The sequence below is a fragment of the Oryctolagus cuniculus genome, unplaced genomic scaffold (assembly GCF_051225735.1).
Source record: "Oryctolagus cuniculus isolate XC-2025 breed Fujian yellow rabbit unplaced genomic scaffold, ASM5122573v1 ptg000038l, whole genome shotgun sequence".
Classification (NCBI taxonomy): domain Eukaryota; kingdom Metazoa; phylum Chordata; class Mammalia; order Lagomorpha; family Leporidae; genus Oryctolagus; species Oryctolagus cuniculus.
Window position 1 is genome coordinate 623,265 of NW_028301686.1, and position 26,460 is coordinate 649,724.

The following is a 26,460-nucleotide window of genomic DNA, read 5'->3' on the forward strand; positions in this document are numbered from 1 at the left end:
ACCAACAACAGTTATTGATTTGAAAGGCAGAGTGACAGGAAGAGGGAACCACTGCTTCACTCCCCAGACACTTGCAATAGCCAAAGCTTGACCAAGCCAAAACCAGGAACTGGGAATTCATTCTGGATGTCCCATTTGGGTGCAGGGACCCAAGCACTTCTGCCATCCTCCGTCTCCTCCCAGGGTGCACACTAGCAGAAACTTGCCTCAAAGCAGAGAAGCTACCACTCAAGCCAGGCATTTGTATATGGGATGTGGGTGTGTGGTGGTGATAGCAAGCCCTCATGGATAAAAAAAAAAAAAAAAAAAAAAAAAAAAAAAAAAAAAAAAAAAAAAAAAACAAAGTTATTTCTATGCCAAGGAAATTACTCTGTAGTCTTTCTCTTATAAACTACGTATTGCTGAACCTAGATAATTTTTCCTTTATTTAACAATGACATGAAAATGTCAGTTGAGTTGGCTTTCCTGAAGACCTTGTTTCTTGAATATTAGTGGCTAGCTGAGATAAATTCTTTTCATCTCTTTCTCGCTTCGGCAGCACATGTGCTCGCTTCGGCAGCACATATACTAAAATTGGAATGATACAGAGAAGATTAGCATGCCCCTGCGCAGTAAGGTTTCTTTACCTCCCTGTAGGCTCTGCTCTCCAGAGGTGAACAGGGTCCTCTAAACCCACTTGCTGCACACACAAACACCTGAGTGTTGTATTCTCCCACAGGTGTTGGAGACTGATATGGTGTTCTGATTTATATTTACATAATGGCTAGTGACATCGGGCATATTCACATGTTTTGACCATGTACATTTCTTCTGAGAAATGTCTATTCAGATCCTTGCCTGTTTCTTCACTGTATTTTTTGGAGTTTTTCCAATTCATGTAAATGTTCTGGAAATCTGTAAACATTCAGAGTTTTAATTTTTCCTGCCATCTGTTCATTGTATCTACACTCTGATGTTTACTTTGTTGTGAAGAAGTATCTTAGTTGGATATACTCAAATGTCTCTGTTTTTATTTTTGTGACTATTGCTATTGGAATCTTACCCAAAAGCTATTGTGTGTTGACAATATTTAGAGTTTCCCTATGTTTACTTGGGTTTGGGTCTTATGATTACATTTTAATTCACTGTGAGTTCACTTTCACATAGTGTAAGAGATGTTGGAGTCTCTTTTCAGGCTTCTACATATGGATAATCAAGTTCCTCTGCACCACTTGTGAAAGAGATTCTTCTTTCTCCAGTTCATTTTAGTTCCTTTGTTAAATATGAGTTGCTGGTAGAAATTTGGGTTTATTTCTATGCTACCAAGTCTTTTCCATTGAACTATGTGTCTGTTATTATATCAGTGCTAACACTTCTTCTTTTTTTTTTTGCAGTATATTTATTTGAAAGGCAGAGTTACAGAGAGGTAGAGGCAGAGAGAGAGAGAGGTCTTCCATCCACTGGTTTACTCCCCAAATGGTCACAATGGCCGGAGCTCTGTTGATCTGAATCCAAGTGTCAGGAGCTTCTTCCAGGTCTCTATGCAGGTGCAGGGGCCCAAAGACTTTGGCCATTTTCTACTTTTTTCTCAGGCTATACCAGAGAGGGGTATAAGAAGTGGAGCAGCTGGGAAACATACTGGCACCCATATGAGATGCCGGCACTGCAGACGGTGACTTTACCTGCTTTGTCATAGTGCTGACCCCTGTAATATGTCTTAAAATATGGTGTGATGTCTCCAGCTTTTTTTTGCTTTATAATATTGCTTTAGATGTTAAGCATCTCTCATGTTTCTATGTGAATTTTAGCATCATTTTTTCTAGCTCTGAGAACATCGTTGGTATGTTGATTGGGATTACATTGAATTTGCAAATTGCTTTTGGTAGTATGGATATTTTGGTATTATTCTTCCCATTCACAAACATAAGTTTTCTGTGAGACTTTCAAAAAGCCTTGACAAAAATTGGACTTTATTACACAAAAATTCATCACTTTTTGGGATCATTTAAATCCATAATTTTGCACTAATATTTGATAAATAATTAAAGACTTTGAGCATTTTAGTAGGAGAAATTAAAATATTTATCAATTTATTCAAATATTGTTTAGATGTGATATTCAAATATTGTTTAGAGCCATTGTCTATATTCCCTCTAAATTACGATCTTTTTGCTTTTTGCCTGTTAAACTTGTCCCTTGATTCAAGAACCCTTTTTAATGTAATGTAAACTGAAAATGTCATTTCATAAGCTAAAAAAAATGACAAAGAAGGAAAAAGAAGGGAGGGAGGTTGAGTATATAATTATGTTCTCCGAATTTTTTCTATAAAACATATTGAATCATTTAAAAGCTAATGAAAATTAAACTCAAAATTGGACCATTATGACCAATATTTAAAACAAGTGATTAAAAACTGTAGATGTCTTCAATTTTGATTATCATTCTTCTTTAGAATATCTGAAAGAAATCCGGCTTCTCACTTTAAAATATACCAGTGTGTTAGAATTCAGTATTAAATGACTTTGTTTAAAAGTTTTATTTAATCTATTGCTTTAAGTAGTAATACTATGGCCATTGTAAAACAAAATCCTTATCATTTTTCATAAAACAGAAAGGGCCTTTAAAACATCATCACTAAAAATATTAAGAGACCTAAAATATAACATTCTTAAAACCCAAGTGATACCATTCAAAATTTTCAAATATGCAGGGATAGTTCATGTCAAGTAACTAAATAATTGTTAAGTGTATATATGGAATAGCTTCTATAAATTCTTTTGGCAAGGGCTGGCACTGTGGCATAGTGGGTGAGGCTGCCACCTGCAGTGCTGGTATTCCATAGGGGCATCAGTTCAAGACCTGGCTGCTCCACTTCCTATCCAGCTCTCTGCTATGGCCTGGGAAACACTATAAAATGGTGCAAGTCCTTGGGCCCCTGCAACTGCATAGGAGACCAGGAAGAGGCTCCTGGCTCCTGCCTTCCAGTCAGCACAGCTCCAGCCATGGAGGCCAACTGTGGAGTGAACCAGTGAATGGAAGACCACTCTCTCTGCCTGTCCTTCTCTCTCTGTGTAATTCTGACTTTCAAATAATATAAATAAATCTTTAAAAATTCTTTTGGCAAATAGATGAAGCTACTTGTTATACATTTCAAATAAATAGCAAACATACTAGAAAAATATATTGAATAAAATTTAAGCAACTCATAGCTATACACAGAAATTTCTCACCATAACAACATAGCAACCACTAAATTTCCAAATTCAATTTTCCACAACTTAGAATCTTTAACTCCAGAAGGAGTACAAAATTGACAGAACAGTGGCCTATGTATCAGGATACCTAATGCTAATACAGAATTATCCCTGCCACAACTTACCTATGTGACCTTGAACAATTCACTTTACTTCTCTGGGCTTGGCATTTAGCATCCTCATGTGATAAAGGAGGCTTGGATAAGATCAGTTGTACTCTATCTTGAGACTTCAATGATCTCTCAGTTTCCAAACAGGCACCTTAAGGGAAAGTAAACCTTTAGATCAAAGCTTACATTTTTAAATATAAATATATTTTAAACTGTTTCTACAACTAGTACAAAACAACACATTCAAATGTGTACCATGCCACTTTTCAATATTTGGGAATAATTAATGCATCATTTTAGAGCATTGTCTTGAGGCCAGTGCTGTGGTGTAGCTAGTAAAGCCACTGCATGCAGTGGGGGCATCCCATATGGAGGCCGGTTCAAGTCCAGGCTGCTCCATTTTCCATTCAGCTGTCTGCTATAGCCTGGGAGAGCAGTAGGAAGTTGGCCCAAGTCCTTGGGCCCCTGAATCTGCATGGGAGACCCTGAAGAGGTCCTGGCTCCTGGTTTCAGATTGGCATATCTCTGACCTTTTAGGCCATCTGGGGAGTGAACCAGCAGATGGAGGACCTCTCTCTCTCTCTCTCTTCCTCTTGTTCACTATCTGTGTAACTCTGACTTCCAAATAAATAAATAAATAAATCTTTTAAAAAATCAAAAGAATATTGTCTGGCACACAGTGAACCACTAAGTACAAGATATTATTAGTAATATTAGATTGAAATATTGAAATAAACTAGGCAATAAGCCTTAAGATGCAAATTAATACCAAGAAATATAATCTCAAATTTCTGTGTTCAACAAGGTAGTCTCTTTTCACTACTAACTTTATACTAAATAAGATATTTTGATATTTTGTTAAGAGTAAATTTATCGGGGGCCAGCGCCGTGGCTCACTTGGTTAATTCTCCACCTGTGGTGCTGGTATCCCTTATGGGCAAAGTGTTCTAGTCCTGGTTGCTCCTCTTTCAGTCCAGCTTTCTGCTATGGCCCGGGAAGGCAGTAGAGGATGGCCCAAGTGCTTGGGCCCTGCACCCGGATGGGAGACCAGGAGAAAGCACCTGACTCCTGGCTTTGGATGGGCACAGCTCCAACTGTGGCAGCCATCTGGGGACTGAACCAATGGAAGGAAGACCTTTCTGATTTCTCACTGTATATAACTCTACCTGTCAAATAAAAAAAATTACTAGTTTTTCATAAAAACTGCAGTATTGAAAAAGTTCTAAAATCCCTCTAATTCTAAATGTCTGTGACTGCTAACTCATTAGCACATATTGCATTCTTTACATCTGGGTAATCATGACAATTCACTTTTAAATGATTAACAGATCTGCTGTTATATATAAATACATGCTTTTCCGAAAATCATACAATAAGCAGGCTACATACTTTACTTCAAGTAGAACTGCCATATCCAGTCCTACAATTGTAAATAAGACAGTTTCAATTGTTCAGCATTATCAATTATAAATTCCAATCGTGTAGCAATACTCATAAGAATTTAGGGGGCCGATGCTGTGGAGTAGCAAGTAGAGCTGTGGCTTGCAGTGCTGACATTCCAATTGGGTGCCAGTTCAAGTCCTGGCTACTCAAATTACTATCCATCTTTTTAGGCAAGTAAGACTTACTATCCAGCAGTAGAGGATGGCCCAGGCCCTTGGGCTCCTGCACCTGCATAGGAGACCCAAAAGAAGCTGCTGGCTCCTGGCTTTGGATTGGCAGAGCTCCAGCCATTGTGGCCAAATGGGGAGTGAACCAGCGGTTGGAAGACTGCTCTCTCTCTCTCTCTCTCCTTCTCTGTGTAACTCTGATTTTCAAGTAAAATAAATGAATCTTTTTTTAAAAAGGATGAAATAAAAAGGAAGATGAAGATTACAAAATTGTTTAATTTTTTTAATAAATATAAATTTCCAAAGTACAGCTTTTGGATTACAGTGGCTTCCCCTCCCCCAAAACATCCCTCCCACCCATAATCCTCCTATTTCCTGCTTCCTCTCCCATCCCAGAAGATTACAAAATTGTATGAAGGACATTTGTACAGTAAACAAATATACTGATTTCCAATGCAATATTTGAATACTTGAAGCAGGAAGGCTAAGTACTTCTTTGCCAAAATAACATGTTTTGTCCAGTGTAAAACCCATTTGCCATCCCAATACACAAAGGGATTTGGGGCAAGAAGGAAAAAAGAAGTCCACACATGCAGAAATTTTAAGCAAAACAAAATAGAGAATGTATTTAGTTTCATGTAAATCACATGAGAATTAATAGTATTCTACCAATTTGCAACAAATATTTTTAACTTTAATGAATGAATGAACTTTCAGTTACATAGCAGGAAACTTCTACCCTCTCCCATAAAACTGAAAGAGAAACTTTTTAAAAGTAAAAACTGATGAAAGAATTCTGCAATACATGTTAATGTTAAGTAGCCCAGCAGAGTTTATTTAGAAATACAAACACACACACAGAAAATAAATACATTAAAATCTTACTGAATAGTCCAGTAATAGTTCAGGATCCAATATGTGTGCAAAAGATTCTGGATTTCCCAGTCACTTTGTATAGGAAATGATGTGCTTTGCTATGTAGCATGTAACTTTAGATTCCTGAACACCTCCACTTTGCTTCTTACCCTGAGTCCCAGCAAATACAGGAACACAGCTGTTGAGTCATTTATTTTCTGGATTTGGGAATATCAAAGAATTAATGAGTATAGAAAGTTGTACAGCAAAGACCAAGAATATCCAAGGGAGGTCAGGAAAATCAATTGAACAAGTCAAAATACTATGACTGTATACTGAATGCTCTGTTTTTAATATGTCTTACTTACCTAAAAAGACATGAGGGCTATTGCTCTCTCTCTTAATACAACTAAGGAGAAGATATCACCAATGCTCAAGAAAAATGAATACACAGCAGAGCTAATACAAAATCCCCAAATTCCAAAATAGAAAAACTGGATATGCACTCCTTACACACACCCTGAAGTGGCAATGAAGTAGAACAAATCTAAAATTAGAAAAAAATCTTTTTTTAAAGATTTATTTATTTATTTGAAAGTCAGAGTTGCACAGAGAGAGGCAGAGAAGAGAGAGGGGTCTTCCATCCACTGGTTCTCTCCCCAGTTGGCTGCAATGGCCAGAGTTGTGCCAATCCAAAGCCAGGAGCAAGGAGCTTCTTCCAGGTCTCCCACATGGGTGCAGGGGCCCAGGACTTGGGCCATCTTCTACTGCTTTCCCAGGCTATAGCAGAGATCTGGATCCATATGAGCTGCCAGCACTGCAAGTGGTGGCTCTACCCACTATGCCACACCACTGGCCCCGAAAATTCTTGTCAAATTAAGAACATTTAACCTTTGTTTTAGAGTGCATTATTAAAATATCTAAACTGGGGGAATACATAATTTCTTTCTTTAGAAATCAGAAGAGAAAAAGAACACTTCAAGCCTACTGTGACACCACACAGAAGGAATGGAGAATCATGATCTCAATTAGCCTAGGGACAGAATAAAAGGGAGGGAAATAGGAACAACAGAATTAAGATGAATAAGCTTTGACAGCTGAGGGAATCTGAATGTAAAGAAAAGGCATGCAGTTAACTGAAACAATAGAGATAATTCTGAGAGGAAAAAACATTGTTAAGTCATATTAATGGGGCCAGAGCTGTGACTTAGTAAAGTAAAAAAAAAAAATCTAAAATTTGTTTTTAAATTATATAATTAAAAAAGATTAAAAAAAGATGTTCAATCTTAAGTCTCTACAGCATAAGATATACATCAATTTTCCCAGGTTCTATTTGCATTTATTAACAAAGTTTCATGGGTATAATCACTAAAGTGGCTCCAATAAGTCTTTTTATAAAAATTATTTTTTATTTTGACAGGCAGAGTGGACAGTGAGAGAGACAGAGAGAAAGGTCTTCCTTTTTCTGTTGGTTTACCCCCTAGTGACCGCTGCCGCCAGTGTGCTGCGGCTGGCACATGGCGCTGATCCAAAGCCAGGAGCCAAGTGCTTCCTCCTGGTCTCCCATGCAGGTACGGGGCCCAAGCACTTTGGCCATCCTCCATTGCACTCCTGGGCCATAGCAGAGAGCTGGACTGGAAGTGGAGCAACTGGGACAGAATCTGGCTCTCCCAGCAGGACTAGAACTTGGTGTGCCTGCACCGCAGGTGGAGGATTAGCTTATTGAGCCATGGAGCCTGCCTCCAATAAGTCTTAACCTGGGATGCAACTAAATTTAACAAGGATACTCAATAGGAATTTTAGAAGAATTCCAAAATATGTATCAGAATAAAAATAAATACTTTACTTGGTACATCTCATTTTAACTATACTATTGTCTAAATTTCCAAATGTCAGATGTACTAAAAAAATCCCCAAAGCAGCAGAGTTGGTCCGACATGATGAGGAATAAAATAAAGAAAATGAGAATTCGCAGATCCCAGATTAAAATAACCAAGAAGGCCCAATAAAAGAAAACTCAATGTCTTCATACACTAACATTTATTACCTCAGATTTATTTAACAAAAAGGTGATTATTCCAGCTACATCCCATTAGGTAGCCCAATTTTACCTGCTAAATCCATTTAAAAAAAGCACCTCATGATATATTACTAAAATCATATTGCTATATGCCATCCACCATGTCCACCGTACCTTATACCTAATGTTAACAGATCTGATGAAAATCAGTAGATAAATGATGTGTCTTAACCACGTGTGGGAAATGTCTTTTGTTCAACGTTTTTCCAAAAACCCCTCAGTCTCAGTTTGCCTTCACCTTGAAAAGACACTTCTGAGGTTTACTAATCAGTCCAGCTTCTTCGGGCCTCCCTCCAATGAAAGGGGCTAAAATCCATCAAAATAAACTCTAGGCACTGTCCTTGTGCTCCCAGTGACTTTTTCACTCTAGGGGCTCACAAACCTTCTAAATTCTTTAGATCACCTGTGATGTCCATTAGTTCTCAAAGACTATGATGCAAGTAATTTCCCCTCTTGGAACCTTGTTATTAACTGTGCTGTATGAGAAATGAAGTCTCCTACACACCTTGTGCTTACGATTCTCCAAACCATGTTGCCTGCTAGGACTTTGGCCATGAATATAGGACAGCAATACCTGAACATGATTACTGAGATCTCCTTAATAAAGGATAGACTGGGGCCAGCACTGTGGTGCAGTGGTGTAATCCTTTACCTGCAATGCTGGCACCCCATATGAGCACCAGTTCTAGTCCCCATTTCTCCTTTTCCCATCCAGCTCTCTGCAATAGCCTGGGAAAGCAGTAGAAGCTGTTCCAAGTGCTTTGGTCCCTGCCAAAATATGGGAGACCTGGAAGCTCCTAGCTCAGATTGGCCCAGCTGCAGACATTGCAGTCATTAGGGGAGTAAATGAGCATATGGAAGACCTTTCTGTGTCTCTTCTTCTCACTCTCTGTAAGTAAACCTGTCAACTACATAAATAAATTCCTTATATATATATTTACATTTATTTATATATTTATGTATATAAATATATTCATATATAAAATATATTATAATTTATCATACAATATATTATATAATATATAATTATAAACAGATAATATTATATAATTTATTATATGTATTTATATATATATATATATATATATATTATTGAGATGACTTCAATAGCCAGAGTGTGGCCAGGTTGAAACCAGGAGCTTTTCCTCTGATGTGTGTCCCAGGAACCCAGGTACTTGGAGCATCTTTCACTGCTTTTTCAATCCATTGGTAAGGAGCTGGATCAGAAATAATTATTTATATATAAATAACAAATTCATATATAATAATTATATACAATTATATATTTATAATAATTATATGCAATTCTATATTATGTATAGAAATATATAGTATAATATATAATATATATTATAATATATAAATATATATATGATGGACCAAAATATGGTATTCTCCATTTGGCAGAAGGGACAGGCTCCAATATCTACTGTCTATGTCAGTATGTCAGCACAATGTAGGAGGTAACCCCTCTACCAAATAAGAAAAGCTATTTCAGTTCAGCTGGACATCATTCTGCTGACTGTTGACCTTATTACTGTTAGTCTGGATGCTTTCATTGGTTGCAATCCAGAGACCCAATTTTCCCATAGATATAAACATCAGCAAACATGAAAATTTGGTAAGAAAAGCTTAAACTGAGAGTTATGATTAATAACTATTTTTTTTAATTTTTATTTAATGCATATAAATTTCCAAAGTACGACTTATGGATTACAATGGCTTCCCCCCCATACCGTCCCTCCCACCCACAACCCTCCCCTTTCCCACTCCCTCTCCCCTTCCATTCACATCAAGATTCATTTTTGATTATCTTAATATACAGAAGATCAGCTTAGTATACATCAAGTATGGATTTCAACAGTTTGCTCCCACACAGAAACATAAAGTGAAAAATAATAGATGATTTTTTTTTTAAAATGATGATGAAATCAGAGCAGACGTATTGTCATGTTTAATCCCAGTGAGAGTCAAGTTGGGAATTGATAATTTCTTTTTTTTTTTTTAACAGAGGATCAGTTTAGTATGCATTAAGTAAGGATTTCAACAGTTTGCACCCCCATAGAAACACAAAGTGAAATATATTGTTTGAGTACTCGTTATAGCATTAAATCTCAATGTACAGCACATTAAGGATAGAGATCCTACATGAGGAGTAAGTGCACAGTGACTCCTGTTGTTGACTTTACCAATTGACACTCCTGTCTATGGCATCAGTAATCTCCCTATGCTCCAGTCATGAGTTTCCAAGGCTATGGAAGCCCTCTGAGTTCTCCGACTCTTATCTTGTTTAGACAAGGTCGTAGATAACCCCACGGTTCGACCCAGCCATCCCACTCCTTGGAATTTACCCAAAGGAATTTAAATTGGCAAACAAAAAAGAGGTCTGCACCCTAATGTTTATTGCAGCACAATTCACAATCGCTAAGACCTGGAACCAACCTAAATGCCCATCAACGATAGACTGGATAAAGAAATTATGGGATATGTACTCTTTAGAATACTATACCGCAGTAAGAAACAACGAAATCCAGTCATTTGCAACAAAATGGAGGAATCTGGAACACATCATGCTGAGTGAAATAAGCCAGTCCCAAAGGGACAAATACCATATGTTCTCCCTGATCAGTGACGACTGACTGAACACCAAGAGGGAAACCTGTTGGAGTGAGGTGGACACTATGGGAAACGGTGGCTTGATCAGCATAGCCCTGACTGTTAATGAACAACTTAATACATTATCCCTCTTAGTAGTTTTTTTTTTTTATCTGTTCTACTTAATATGACTGGTTTAGATCTGTAATTGATGCACAGTTATTCTTAAGTGTTGAAAATTAACTGAAATGTGATCCCTGTTGAACATGGTGGTGGGAATGGGAGAGGGAAGAGATGTATAATTTGGGACATGCTCAGGCTGACTTGCCCCAAGTGGTGGAGTTGGAAGCATACCAGGGGATTCCAATTCAATCCCATTGAGGTGGCATGTACCAATGCCATCTCACTGTTCCAGGTGATCAGTTTCAGTTCACAGTTGGTCATGGTGGAGGGACTGGGAGTCAAAGGGAGCACGTAGACAAGTCTAGTACCTGCTAACGCTAACCGATGGAGTAAATAAAGGGGAGAGTGATCCAACATGGGAAGTGAGATACTCAGCAGACTCATAGAATGGCAGATGTCCTAAATAGCACTCTGGCCTCAGAATCAGCCCTAAAGGCATTCGGAGCTGGCTGAAAAGCTCATGAGAGTATTTCAGGCATGGAAAGCCAAGACACTCTGGCAAAAGATCTCTGCGAGTGAGATCCCAGTGGACAGAACAGGTCATCAAAGAAGGAGGTACCTTTCTCTGAAGGGAGGAGAGAACCTCCACTTTGACTATGACCTTGTCTAAACAAGATTAATAACTATTTTAACAAAATTTCTCAGAACCCATCTAATCCAAACCTTGGACAATTGGAAGACATTGTACTTGGCCCACCCATAATCAAAATGGATTCTAAATCCTTCAACTGCAAGGAGAGTATCATAGACATTAATGCTCCAAACGGATCCAGTTCTCTGCTAATGTGTCTGGAAAAGCAGCACAGGGTGACTCAAATATTGGGGCTCCTGCACCCTTGTGAGAGACCTGGAAGAAGCCCCTGGCTCCTGATATCAGTCTGGCCTAGCCGCAGTCATTGCAGCCATTTGAGGAGTGAACAAACCAGGAGGAAGATCAATCTCTCCCATTCTCTCCATCTAGTGCTGCCTTTCAAATTCATAAAAGGATCTTTAAGAAAATAGATCACTTCAATAAATTTGCCATTGCTCAGTCATGATGACTTTTACTACCTTCAGTTCTTTTTCAAAAGATTTATTTATTGGAAAGGCAGATAGAGGAGCTGGTGGTTGTGGTGCAGTGGACAAAGCTGCTATCTGTTACATTGGCATCCTGTATGTGCACCAGTTTAAGTACCAGCTATTCCATTTCTGATCCAGCTCCTTACCAATGGACTGAAAAAGCAGGGAAAGATGGCCCAAGTGCCTGGGATGCTGCCACGCACATTGCAGGAAAAGCTCCTTGCTGCCATGCACATCGGAGGGAAAGCTCCTGGCTTCAACCTGGCCACACTCTGGCTATTAAAGTCATCTCAAAAATGAATTAGGTGGTGGAAGATTTCTGTCTCTCCCTCTCTCTGTAACTCTTTCAAGTAAGTAATTAAATATTTTAATATGATAAAAAAGGCAGAGACACACAGAGACAAAGAGAGAAGGAAGGAGAAGCAGAGAGATCTCCCATCTGCTGGTTCACTTTCTATATGGCTACCACTGTGCAAGACCAGGTTCTCAAGTCCCCATTGAGGTTACAGTTCTCCAATTTGACGACAGGAATGAAAGAATTTGAGCTATTATACATTGCTTCCCAGGGATATTAACATGAAGCTGATTTGGAAGTGTAGTACCCAAAACTCAGATTAGCACTGCAATATAGGATGTGGGCATCTGTTGTGACTGCTAACAAATTTGGAAATCCTAGAGTAAAAATCAACAGATTCCTGGACATACACAATATACCAAAATTGAGTCATGAAGACACATAGAAAAGCTAAACAAATCAAAAACCAAGACAGAGATTGGATGAGTAATAAAGACCCTCCCAACAAGCAAAAGTCCAGGATCAGACAGCCTCACTATTGAATTCTACAGGACTTTTAAAGAACTAATGCTTCTCAAACTATTCAACACAATTGAAAGAGAGACAATCCTCTCAAACTCCTTCTATTAATCCTGCATCACCTTAATTCTTCAACTAGAAAAAGATACAGTGGAGAGAGAGTACTATAGAAAAATATCCCTGATGGGGGCCAGTGCCATAGCACACTGGGTTGATCCTCCACCCGTGGAGACGGCATCCCATATGGGTGCCAGTTCTGGTCCCGGTTGCTGCTATTCCAGTCCAGCTTTCTGCACTGGACTGGGAGGGCAGTGGAGGATGGCCCAAGTGCCTGGGTCCCTGCACCCGCATGGGTGACCAGGGAGATGCTCCTGACTCTGGCTTCCGATTGGACCAGCACTACCTGTTGGGCCATATGGAGCATAAACAAGCAGATAAAATACTTCTGTCTCTCTGCCTCTGCCTCTCCATCTCTGTAACTCAATCTTTCAAATAAATAATTCTTTTGAAAAGGTCAACAAACAATAAAGGCTGGTGGAGAGGGAGAGAAAAAGGTACCCTAATCCACTGTTGGTGGGAATGAAGCTAGTGCAACCATTATGGAAGGCAGTATCAAAGTTCCTCAGAAATCTGAAAACAAACATACCATGTGATCCTGCCATCTGACTACTGGGAATTTATCCGCATGAAATGAAATAGAATATGCACAGGCATGAGTTATCTGTACCCTCATGTTTATTACAGCTCAATTCACAATAGCTAACATGGAATCAACCCAGATGTCCATCAACTGGTGACTGGAACAAAAATATGAGCTATATATACAGTGTAAAATACTATTCAACCATAATTGAGAATGAAATCCCATCTTCTGTAACTAAATGGATGAACTGGAAACAAGTATGCTTCATGAAAGAAGCCAGTCCCCAAAAGACAAATACCATATGTTTTCTCTGACTGGTGGTAATTAATATATAGACAACAAAAAGCAGCATATGAGTTAAATTGACATTTTGAGATTTGAGTATTGTTCATAGCACTTTTCTGTACTCTTTGATAGAGTACACAACATATACTCATTGATATTTCTGCTACTACTTGCTGAATTCTTTATTTTGTAGAGGGTTAAAGCTTGTGATTCTAAAATAAAATCAAAGCATGCAGCTGTCAAAATTAAAAGAAAATAAAACAAGAAGGAGGGAGTTGGAAATATGAGAACAAGGGAAGATAGGATAGGATGTTATCAGTTTGCTCTTCAATCTGTATATATAAATTACATGAAATTTGTTCACTTAATATGCATTTAAAAATATAAACTTAACACTGGAAGAAAAAGACCTGAGATCAGTGTTTTCTGGATTACCACTAATAAAATTTAGTCTTCATTTATGTCTGACCATATTTAATTTCTTATTTATTTATTTTATAAGAAAATTAACATCACCATTCCTAACAAGTCCATCCTGCTTCATGCATATCTATCAGTTCCCACTATGCTAATAATTTCTCATGAACTTAAATCCATATCATCTTAAAAAGATGCAATGTGGGGCTGGCGCTGTGGCATAGCAGATAAAGTTGTTGCCTGCAGTGTCGGCAAGCCATATGGGTGCCAGTTCAAGTCGCGGCTGCTCCACTTCTGAACCAGCTCTCTGCTATGTCCTGGGAAAGCATTAGAAGGTGGCCCAAGTCCTTGGGGCCTTGCACACATGTGAAAGACCCTGAAGAAGCTCCTGGCTTCAGATTGACACAGACCAGTCATTGCGGCCAACTGGGAGTAAACCAGCCGATGGAAGACCTCTCTGTCTCTGTCTGTCTGTCTCTCTCTCTCTACCTCTTCTCTATTTGTGCAACTCTTTCAAATAAATAAATTAATATTTAAGAAAAAAGCCTGATTCATGTTATTATTTATGTGTTTTAGAGGCTTTGCAGATGTTGATTACATGTGCCATGAAAACCCATTAAAATGCAAATCCTATAAGAGGCAACTCCATGTGCACTAAACTGGTAAAATCCAGTGCATGTGTTGAGAAAAACACACTAGCAATACATTTCAAAAAGCTGTGAAATATTATAAGTGGCTGTCAAAAGCTAAAAATCTGACAATGACTCATTATGTCATTTATTTATATATAATGCTGAGAAAATCAGAAGTATTTGTTAAAACTTCTGCTAAAATGCACTAGATTTATAATTTTTAAATGCATCTTTCCTAGATGTAATGCAGTCCTGTACTACTTTAGAGTATCAGAAATTTAAAATGTTGGACCGGTGCTGTGGTGGAGCAGGTTAACACCCTGGTCTGAAGCGCCAGCATCCCATATGGGGGCCGGTTCAATACTCAGCTGCTCCACTTCTGATCCTGCTCTCTGCTATGGCCTGGCAAAGTAGTAGAAGATGGCCCAAGTCTTTGGGCCCCTGTACCCATCTGGGAGACCGGGAACTAGCACCTGGCTCCTGGCTTCAGATCAGCACAGCTCTGGAAGTTGCAATCAATTAGGGAGTGAACACCAGATGGAAGACCTCTCTCTTTCTCTCTGTCTCTCCTCTCTGTCTGTAACTCGACTTGTACATAAATAAATAAATCTTTAAAACAATTAAGAAATTTAACATGTGAAAGGTTTTTAAAACATGTATTTCTTTATTGTGAGGCAGAGTTACAGATATAGAGAGGAAGAGAAAGAGAGGTCTTCTATCAACTGGTTCACCCCTAAATGGCCAGAATGGCTGGAGCTGGGCCGATCTGAAGCCAGGTGCCAGAAGCCAGGAGTCAGCAGCTTCCTCCAGGTCTCTCACATGGGTGCAGGGGCCCAAGAACTCAGGGCATATTGCACTGCTTTCCTAGGCCATTAGTAAAGAGCTGGATTGGAAGTGCAGGAGCAGGGACTCAAACTGGTGCCCATGTGGGATGCTGGTGCTGCAGGTGGATGCTTAATCTACTATGCCACAGAGTGGGCCCAGTGAATGGTTTTAGGAAGACATCTTTCATGTAGACTAGGCTGCAATATTGCAAGGTAAGGTTTAGCTTTTATTCCCACACATCAGTATTCATCTTTTAGCAACTATAAATACTGAATATCATACATATAGACATAAATATAGGTAACTGCAGATTTTGTTGTCATTCTTTCTAATTCTCTTTTTAATGTCTGCTAATAGGCCATCTTATGGATTATTATATTGATGTTACCCATACACAAGCATCAGGCATTTCCACTGTTGAATGTGTTTATGAGTACAGGTAGATTTGTGTGTACATGAATGCACATTTGATGGAGATAGCACTGACAGTAATACTGTGAGAAATCCTAACGCTGATTCCAAACTTTCTGTCCTCCGCAGAGATGGCTGTCATTGAAGTAGACCACAGGGCCCCTTTTGCTGTTATGGACTGAAATGTGCCTCCCTAAAACTCTAACACGGAAGTGCTAACCAGCAACATGACTCTACCTGAAGAAAGTGCTTTTAAGCAGATCAAATGGTAGATGTGTCTGTCACATCGGAGAAAGGCTTCTGGAAAAATCGAGCCTATTTAAGCACCTTGATCTGATATTTTCAAGCTCTACAACTCTGAGAAGTAAAATTCCATGATTTAAATCATATTCTCTGTGGTATTTTCTTAGCAAATTAATATATCCTCATTTCTGCCAGCATTTTCTATTGTCATCCAGAAGGTCCTAGTGATTAGCAGAGAAATATAGAAACTAAAAACTGTGATTTTAGATTATCAAGTATCTACTAACACAAAAAGATCCCAGAAGCCACCTACTACCATCGTCCAGGACCCAGAAAAAAAACAGGAAGGAGTCAAGTTGCAGGGCAGTAGAAAAAAGTGAATAATGAAAGATCACAGCAGAAGTAAATAAGGAAGTGTTTGGTGCTGTGGTGTAGTGGATTAAAGCCTTGACCTGCTGTGCATGCATCCCATATGTTGCTGCTAGGAGACCAGGTGCTCCACTTCCAATCCAGCTCCCTACTAATGCACCTGGGAAATTGGTGGAAGATGGACCGTGTTCTACGGTGCTGGCACCCACATGAGAGACTTGGAAGAAGCATCTGGCCTTTCCAATAAATAAATAAATCTTAAAAATATAGAAACAGTGTTAGCACTGTTGGAAAACAGACTCATAGTTCAGTGTAAAAGTATAGGCAGCTGAAATAAACCGACTTTTCTACAGGCAACTCCTATTTAACAAAGGAAAGAAAACAAACAGGAGAAAGAAGAACCCCTTTAGCATATGGTTTAAAGGAAAGTGATTATCCATATGTAGAAGCCTGAAAATATACCCAAAACCTCATACACTATGTAAAAGCAACTCAAGGTGAATTAAAAGTCTAAATATAAAACCAGAAACTAAGTAAACATATGAGAAACTATAAAACATAAGCATAGATAACAGTTTTAGGTAAGATTCCAAAAGCACAAGTAACAAAAATAAAATATAGAAATTTGAGCATATCATATTAAGATACATCTTCACAACAAAGTAATCAACAGAGTGAACATACAATGGACAGAATGGCAGGAAACATTGAAAACTCTGATTATGACAAAAGATTGATAGCCATAACATACATATATAGAACTGGGAAAATCTCCAAATAAGAAGCAAAATGTACAGCTAAGAAATGGGCAAGGATCAAAACAGATGTTTCTCAGAAGAAGAAATCTCAATGGTCAAGACATAGATGAACATGCCCAATATCACTAGCCATTAGGGAAATGTAAATCAAAACCAATAGCAGACTCCATCTGTGGGAGAAGACAATGCTTGGGTTTTCATTTGTGCAACAAGTGGGTTTAGAGGACCCTGTTCACCATAAGAGGGCAGAGTCTACATGGAAGTAAGGAAACCTTAATGTTTTCCTAATGGGCTTGTTAAATTCTTGACCAGTGCCTATTACCTTTGCCGCAAACTTTCCAGTCTCACTACTTTCCTGCTTCTTCCTCTTCGCTGTGGCTTGCAAAAACAGTGTACCTTCTATATACGGAGGATACTTTTGTTTTGTTTTATTCCTCCTATCTCATGATGTTCCTCTAAGAAATCACAACCCTCCAAGTATTCATTAATTTATGCAGTCTGCAGTTTTCATGGGCTACTACATGGCAAAGTACTAGGTTAAAGGAAAGGTATAGGTCAGGAACTGAGCAAAGTTCACAATGATGAAGCCATTGGGGAAATGAACCTGATGGAAGACCTCTCTCTCTCTCTCTCTCTCTCTCTCTCTGCCTCTCCTTCTCTCTCTGTGTAACTCTGATTTTCAAATAAATAAATAAATCTTTAAAAACTAACAAAATATACTAAAAACCTGGTGGCAACACCTTTCTATCAGAACATGTGAAGCACTCAAACACAGTTTGTCCCAGAAAGTCAACCATAGGGCATATCTTCTACTGCACTTGTGGACATCTCTGAGGGGGGTAAGGGGCACTTATTTCTTCCCCTCTTCTTTCTTAGCACTCTCACAGTTATAACTTCTATCGATGCTTCCAAAGACCAGTCTCTATGAAATTGTAGAACTAATATCCTCCCATGTCAAAAGTGTCATGGGTTTAAACACAGAACCCAAAATAAGATAAGTAACTGGCCTTCTTAATTACACAGTGTGGAATGTAAGATTCTCAGTGGAGCACTGGGTAATATAAAGTGCTGGGCAGAGAAAAACTGTTACTTATCTGTATTTATGATGCTGTAATTCTCCTCTTTATGCAAACTCAGATTAAAAGAGCTCCCATTAGTGGGCAGCACTGTTGCATAGTGGGTAAAGCTACTGCTGCCTTGTCAGCATCCTATATGGGTGCCGGTTGGGATCCTGGCTGCTGCACTTCCCATCCAGCTCTCTGCTGTGGACTGGGAAAACAGTAGAAGTTGGCCCAAACCCCTCATCTCCTGCACCCACCTATGAGACCTGGACAAAGTTCTGCCTTTCAAATAAATAAATAATTCTTTAAAAAAACAGCTTCATCTCAGAAGGAGCTCCTGGCTACTGGCTCCAAATTGGCATACCTCCAGCTATTGCTGCCAATTGGGGAATGAACCATCGGATGGAAGACCTCTCTCTCTTTCTCTCTCTCTCTCTCTCCTCTCTGTGTAACTCTTTCAAATGAATAAATAAATCTTTAAAAAAGTAGCTCCAGTTATTGACAACACAGTAGACTTGCATTAATTTTGGTTCCCTTCTCACTTTGCAAAGGGATCAGTGGCAGGTCAAAACAGTTGACAGCCTTGCTAACAGGAGAAGAGATAGCTGAAGACAGAAAATGAAAAGCAGCCAAATACATCATCAAAGAAAGAGAAGTGGACCCCATCCAACACAAACCTTTAAAAGTGGATGCTCACAATTAATGAGTGAAACAGCTGCCCACTGAAATCTTGTCTAGGGAGGGAAGATGTCCTAAGTTCTGCTTTTGTAAACTCCAGTCATAAATCTGTCCTAATAAATCTGTCCCTGGCATCTCTTTTACAAACATACTGGACCCACTGACCATTGGAAATGTGGTTCTAATCATGTAGGCTGCCATTTAAACCCACCAATGCTGTAACAGCTAAGAAACTTGAATTTGATGCTCAATTCTCAGGAAATCATTCCAGCTGAGCCTAGGGCCATTAATAGAAACTCCTTGGATCCTCCACTGTCTCTGTGCCTGTTTGAAAGAAGGGAGATTTCCCACCCCATGTTTCTGGAACAGCTTCAAATTCCACATTGGAAAAATTTGATAATTAATACTTGAGAGGGATCAACACACAAAGCAGCTATTCACGCTTCACACTGCTCCCCACCAGGAAGATGAGGTGCAGGATGAGAGCAGTGGGGCAGATCCTAGACAGATCCTCCTGCCCACCCCTCTGCTGCCCCAGGCTCCCTCCTGAGGGCCATCCAGCCCCACCCTGCAGGAACCAGCCCAGGAAACATCAAGAGACCAGGCCAGACTGCATTCTGAGACCACCCACAGTGGGAACCCGGCTTATTTAACTGTGGAGATCAGGAGTCTTTCTGCCTTCCTTCCCTGTGAGTGCAGGTTCCCAGAACACTGCCCCCTCTCTCCTGTAACCACTAAATAAAGCACATTAGGGACAGTTTAGGTGAGGTACTGCAGGAGAGAGTCCGGGCACTTTGAGCCTGGGAAATAGAGGTGGGAGACAGAGCAGCCCGGGTCCCAGCCCTGACCTCGGGAGAAGCTGCCAGGATCGCTGGCACACTTCTCCCACATGTGTCTCCGCCCCTTCCTGCATGCCAAACCTGCAGCAGAAAGTCCCTGGAGCAGGTACCCTTTCTTCCAGATACACGGGGAGTGAAATTGGGAGTGTGGAGAAGAGAGTCCCTGGCATGTGGGACCCACAGTTGGTGGATGAAGAGGGAAGAAGCAGCAGGAGGCAGGCTCAGGGTGAGCACTCGGAAACTGCCTGGGATCGCACGTGCAGAGCAGGAGTTGCAGTAAATGCCAGAGAAGGAGCAGCATAGCCCCCAGGGTTGACACTGATCAAGGAATGAACTCCCCTGGTCCAACTCTGAGCCCCAGGGACTGGCAGTGGGAGGTGCATGCCCACAGGTATTTGGAAAGCAGAATACCTCGGAGCTACTGGGAACTCTGGGAAATGGAGTCCAGGCTGCAGCATCCCTAGAGACACCAGCTGTTCCTCCGAAAAGCTGCAGTCAGGGGTGGGTGCCCACAACCAGAGGGCATTTGCTTTTGTTAAGTCCCTCCTTCCTTTCCTTCCCACACCAAAATCTCAGGGATCAGTTGCTGTTCCTTTCCTGCATCAAATCTGAAAGAGTGACACTCACTTCTGCTAACTGACCCCAAATCCTGGCTCCCTCATAACCTCTGTCTCTTCCAGAAAAATCTTATTTACTACTTTGGCCCTAGAAATCATAAATGACTATGATAGAATGTAACTTTTAACAGAGGTGTAGAAGGCATGGTTTAATATCCAGTTTTGAGAATACAATTTTCATTTGTGTTTTATTGATGTTTATACTTCTTTTAAGATTCATTTTTTTATTTAGAAGTCAGAGTAACAGAGAAGGAGAGGCACAGAGAGAGAGAGAGAGAGAGAGAGAGAGGTGTTTTCCATCTCCTGCTTCACTCCTCAATTGGCAGCAGCAGCACAGCGCTGACACCTTATAGTTCTTTACAAATCATTTTACACTGTCTTTTTATTCATCTAGTAAAGAGACAGAAGAATGGACACAGAGCTAACTCTGTCCAAAATCTTGCTTGTATTGCATCAGAATACAAAATTTGGGAAGGAAGAAGGCAAAACTGACTCAGACCCAGAAAACATGTAGGAAACTGCCACTCAAGAAACCAAAAGTCAGCTGAGGCACCCAAAACAAGGACAGCAAGCCAGAATTGGAGCAAGCCAACAGCTGTGCCCTGATTGAAAAAGACCATTCCTCTTGTGCCCTGAACTCAATATTGCCGGCTCAAAACAAAAGCTCACATCAGAAAATTCATTACAAACCATGATACATAAGAAAAAAGAGAAAAAAGCCAAAAAAATGCAAAAATCCATAAAGATATTGGGCTTGATTTAGTCGCAGGGAAACCGGCCGTTCCCGGATTCATTCACCCCTCCAGCTGACTGCTTGTGGAATTCTGACTGAATTAACCTGAAAATCACAGTGAAACTCAGTTTGGAGGCAATTAATATCTGTCACCTCAGCCAAAGTGTTCCATTTGATTTTCCAAAACACAAAAACTCACCTTGGTCATGTTGCCTGTAAATTTCTAAGCTTCAAACACCTATTAGTTGTCTTTTTTAATTCATAATGGCTACTCTGTCCAAACTCTTGTTTGTATGGTGTCAGAATACAAAATTTAGGAAGGAAGAAGGCAAAACCAACTCAGACCCAGAAAACATTTAGGAAATTGCCGCTCAAGAAACCAAAAGTCAGCTGAGGCACCCAAAACAATGACAGCAAGCCAGAATTGGAGCAAGCCAACAGCTGTGCCCTGTTTGAAAAAGACCATTCCTCTGTTACCCTGAACTCCATATTGCCGCCTCAAAACCAAAGCTCATATCAGAAAATTCATTACAAACCATGATAAATAAGGGAAATGTGGAAAAAACAAAGAAATGCAAGAGTCCTTTGTAATATTGGACTGGATTTAGACACAAGGAAACTGGCTGTTTCCAGATTCGTCCCCCTTCCACAGACTGACTTTGGAATCTGATTGAATTCATCTCAAAATCGCACTCACACTCAATTTGGAGGGTATTAGTATCTGTCCCCTCAGCAGAAGGGTTCCATATCATTTTCCAAAACACAGAAACTCATCTTGGTCGTGTTGCCTGTAGATTTCTAATCCAAAAAGGACAATGCGCTGTGTTTTTATTTTTCTTTCATAATGTCTACTCTGTCCAAAATCTTGCTTCTATTGCATCAGAATACAAAATTTGGGAATAAGAAGGCAAAACCGACTCAGACCCAGAAAATATGTAGGAAATTGCCACTCAAGAAACCACAAATCGGCTGAGGCACCCAAAACAATGACAGGAAGCCAGAATTGGAGCAAGCCAACAGCTGTGCCCTGTTTGAAAAAGACCATTCCTCTTGTGCCCTGAACTCAATATTGCCACCTCAAAACCAAAGCTCACATCACAAAATTCATTACAAACCATGATAAAAAAGGGAAATGTGAAAAAGCCAAAGAAATGCAAGAGTCCTTTGTGATATTTGGCTGGATTTAGACACAAGGAAACTGGCTGGTTCCAGATTCATTGCCCCCTTCCACAGACTGACTTTGGAATTCTGAGTGAATTGACCACAAAATCGCACTCACACTCAATTTTTAGGGAGTTAGAATCTGTCCCCTCAGGAAAAGGGTTCCATGTCATTTCCCAAACACAGAAACTCGTATTGGTCGTGCTGCCTGTAGATTTCTACTCCCGAAAGGGCAATTTTCTGTGTTTTTTTTTTTCTTTCCTAATGGCCGAGGCACCCAAAACAAGGACAGCAAGCCAGAATTGGAGCAAGCCAACAGCTGTGCCCTGATTGAAAAAGACCATTCCTCTCGTGCCCTGAACTCAATTTGCCAGCCTCAAAACCAAAGCTCACATCAGAAAATTCATTACAAACCATGATAAATAAGAAAAAGGAGAAAAAAGCCAAAGAAATGCAAGAATCCATAATGATATCGGAGTTGATATAGTCGCAAGGAAACCGGCTGTTCCCGGATTCATCCACTGCTCCAGCTGACTGCCTGTGGAATTCTGACTGAATTAACCTGAAAATCCCAGGGAAACTCAGTTTGGAGGCAATTAATATCTTTCACCTCAGCCAAACTGTTTCATTTTATTTTGCAAAACACAAAAACTCACCTCGGTCGTGTTACCTGTAGAATATAATCTTCAAACGCCTATTTGTAGTGTTATTTTTATTTCATAATGGCTACACTTTCCAAACTCTTGTTTGTATTGCGTCAGAATACAACATTTGGGAAGGAAGAAGGCAAAACAAACTCAGACCCAGAAAACATTTACGAAATTGCCGCTCAAGAAACCACAAATCGGCTGAGGCACTCAAAACTACGACAGCAAGCCAGAATTTGAGCAAGCCAACAGCTGTGCCCTGATTGAAAAAGAACCTTCCTCTTGTGCCCTGAACTCAATATACCAGCCTCAAAACCAAAGCTTACAACAGAAAATTCATTACAAACCATGATAAATAAGAAAAAGGAGAAAAAACCAAAAAAAATGCAAGAATCCATAATGATATTGTTCTTGATTAAGTTGCAAGGAAACCAGCTGTTCCCGGGTTCATCCACCCCTCCAGCTGACTGCCTGTGGAATTCTGACTGAATTAACCTGAAAATCGCAGTGAACCTCAGTTTGGAAGCAATTAATATCTGTCACTTCAGCCAACGTGTTCCATTTGATTTTCCAAAACACAAAACCTCACTTTGGTCGTGTTACCTGTAGATTTCTAAGGTTCAAACGCCTATCTGTTGTCTTTTTTAATTCATAATGGCTACTCTGTCCAAACTCTTGTTTGTATTGCGTCAGAATACAACATTTGGGAAGGAAGAAGGAAACACCAACTCAGACCAAGAAAACATTTAGGAAATTGCCGCTCAAGAAATACAAATCGGCTGAGGCACCCAAAACAATGACAGCAAGCCAGAATTGGAGCAAGCCAACAGCTGTGCCCTGATTGAAAAAGACCATTCCTCTTGTGCCCTGAACTCAATATTGCCGGCTCAAAACAAAAGCTCACATCAGAAAATTCATTACAAACCATGATACATAAGAAAAAAGAGAAAAAAGCCAAAGAAATGCAAAAATCCATAATGATATTGGGCTTGATTTAGTCGCAGGGAAACCGGCCGTTCCCGGATTCATTCACCCCTCCAGCTGACTGCTTGTGGAATTCTGACTGAATTAACCTGAAAATCGCAGGGAAACTCAGTTTGGAGGCAATTAATATCTGTCACCTCAGCCAAAGTGTTCCATTTGATTTTCCAAAACACAAAACCTCACCTTGGTCGTGTTTCCTGTAGATTTCTAAGCTTCAAATGCCTATTTGTTTTGTGTTTTATTTCATAATGGCTACTCTGCCCACAGTCTTGTTTGTATGGCGTCAGAATACAAAATTTGGAAAGGAAGAAGGGAAAAGCAACTCAGACCCAGAAAACATTTAGGAAATTGAGGCTCAAGAAACCACAAATCGGCTGAGGCACCCAAAACAATGACAGTAAGCTAGAATTGAAGCAGGCCAACAGCTTTGCCCTGTTTGAAAAAGACCATTCCTCTCGTGCCCTGAACTCAATATGCCAGCCTCAAAACCACAGCTCAAATCAGAAAATTCATTACAAACCATGATAAATAAGTAAAAGGAGAAAAAAGCCAAAGAAATGGAAGAATCCATAATGAAATCAGAGTTGATAGAGTCGCAAGGAAACGGGCTGTTCCCGGATTCATCCACTGCTCCAGCTGACTGCCTGTGGAATTCTGACTGAATTAACCTGAAAATCCCAGTGAAACTCAGTTTGGAGGCAATTAATATCTGTCACCTCAGCCAAACTGTTACATTTTATTTTCCAAAACACAAAAACTCACCTTGGTTGTGTTACCTGTAGATTTCTAAGGTTCAAACGCCTATTTGTTGTGTTTTTATTTCATAATGGCTACTCCACTGAAACTCTTGTTTGTATGGCGTCAGAACACAAAATTTGGGAAGGAAGAAGGCAAAACCAACTCAGACCCAGAAAACATTTAGGAAATTCCAGCTCAAGAAACCAAAATCGGCTGAGGCACTCAAAACTACGACAGCAAGCCAGAATTTGAGCAAACCAAAAGCTGTGCCCTGATAGAAAAAAAACCTTCCTCTTGTGCCCTGAACTCAATATACCAGCCTCAAAACCAAAGCTTACAACAGAAAATTTATTACAAACCATGATAAATAAGTAAAATGAGAAAAAACCAAAAAAATGCAAGAATCCATAATGATGTTGTTCTTGATTAAGTTGCAAGGAAACCAGCTGTTCCCGGGTTCATCCACCCCTCCAGCTGACTGCCTGTGGAATTCTGACTGAATTAACCGGAAAATCGCAGTGAAACTCAGTTTGGAGGCAATTAATATCTGTCACTTCAGCCAAAGTGTTCCATTTTATTTTCCAAAACACAAAAACTCACCTTGGTCGTGTTACCTTTAGATTTCTAAGGTTCAAACGCCTATTTGTTGTCTTTTTTAATTCATAATGGCTACTCTGTCCAAACTCTTGTTTGTATTGCGTCAGAATACAAAATTTGGGAAGGAAGAAGGCAAAACCAACTCAGACCCAGAAAACATTTAGGAAATTGCCGCTCAAGAAATACAAATCGGCTGAGGCACCCAAAACAATGACAGCAAGCCAGAATTGGAGCAACCCAACAGCTTTACCCTTTTTGAAAAAGAACCTTTCTCTCGTGCCCTGAACTCCATATTGCAGCCTCAAAACCAAAGCTCACATCAGAAAATTCATTACAAACCATGATAAATAAGAAAAAGGAGAAAAAAGCCAAAGAAATGGAAGAATCCATAATGAAATCGGAGTTGTTATAGTCGCAAGGAAACCGGCTGTTCCCGGATTCATCCACTGCTCCAGCTGACTGCCTGTGGAATTCTGACTGAATTAACCTGAAAATCCCAGGGAAACTCAGTTTGGAGGCAATTAATATCTGTCACCTCAGCCAAACTGTTTCATTTTATTTTCCAAAACACAAAAACTCACCTTGGTTGTGTTACCTGTAGATTTCTAAGGTTCAAATGCCTATTTGTTGTGTTTTTATTTCATAATGGCTATTCTACCCAAACTCTTGTTTGTATGGCGTCAGAATACAAAATTTGGGAATGAACAAGGCAAAACCAACTCAGACCCAGAAATCATTTAGGAAATTCCTGCTCAAGAAACCTCAAATTTGCTGAGGCACCCAAAACTACGACAGCAAGCCAGAATTTGAGCAAGCCAACAGCTGTGCCCTGATAGAAAAAAAACCTTCCTCTTGTGCCCTGAACTCAAGATACCAGCCTCAAAACCAAAGCTTACAACAGAAAATTTATTAGAAACCATGATAAATAAGAAAAAGGAGAAAAAACCAAAAAAATGCAAGAATCCATAATGATATTGTTCTTGATTAAGTTGCAAGGAAACCAGCTGTTCCCGGATTCATCCACCCCTCCAGCTGACTGCCTGTGGAATTCTGACTGAATTAACCTGAAAATCGCAGTGAAACTCAGTTTGGAGGCAATTAATATCTGTCACCTCAGCCAAAGTGTTGCATTTGATTTTCCAAAACACAAAAACTCACCTTGGTCGTGTTACCTGTAGATTTCTAAGCTTCAAATGCCTATTTGTTGTGTTTTTTATTTCATAATGGCCACTCTGCCCAAACTCTTGTTTGTATGGCGTCAGAATACAAAATTTGGGAAGGAA

The 26,460-nt window shown here is 39.8% G+C and overlaps 1 long non-coding RNA gene and 1 pseudogene across 1 annotated transcript; one reads left to right on the top strand and one right to left on the bottom strand.

The window, feature by feature from the left end:
* LOC149119081 (uncharacterized) lies at positions 1 to 26,460 on the bottom strand. The gene is made up of 3 exons (XR_016228808.1): positions 26,336 to 26,460; positions 3,359 to 3,494; positions 1 to 281 (listed from the first exon to the last, which is right to left on the bottom strand). It is a non-coding gene; the product is annotated as an uncharacterized LOC149119081 (long non-coding RNA).
* LOC138848195 (U6 spliceosomal RNA) lies at positions 544 to 611 on the top strand (annotated as a pseudogene).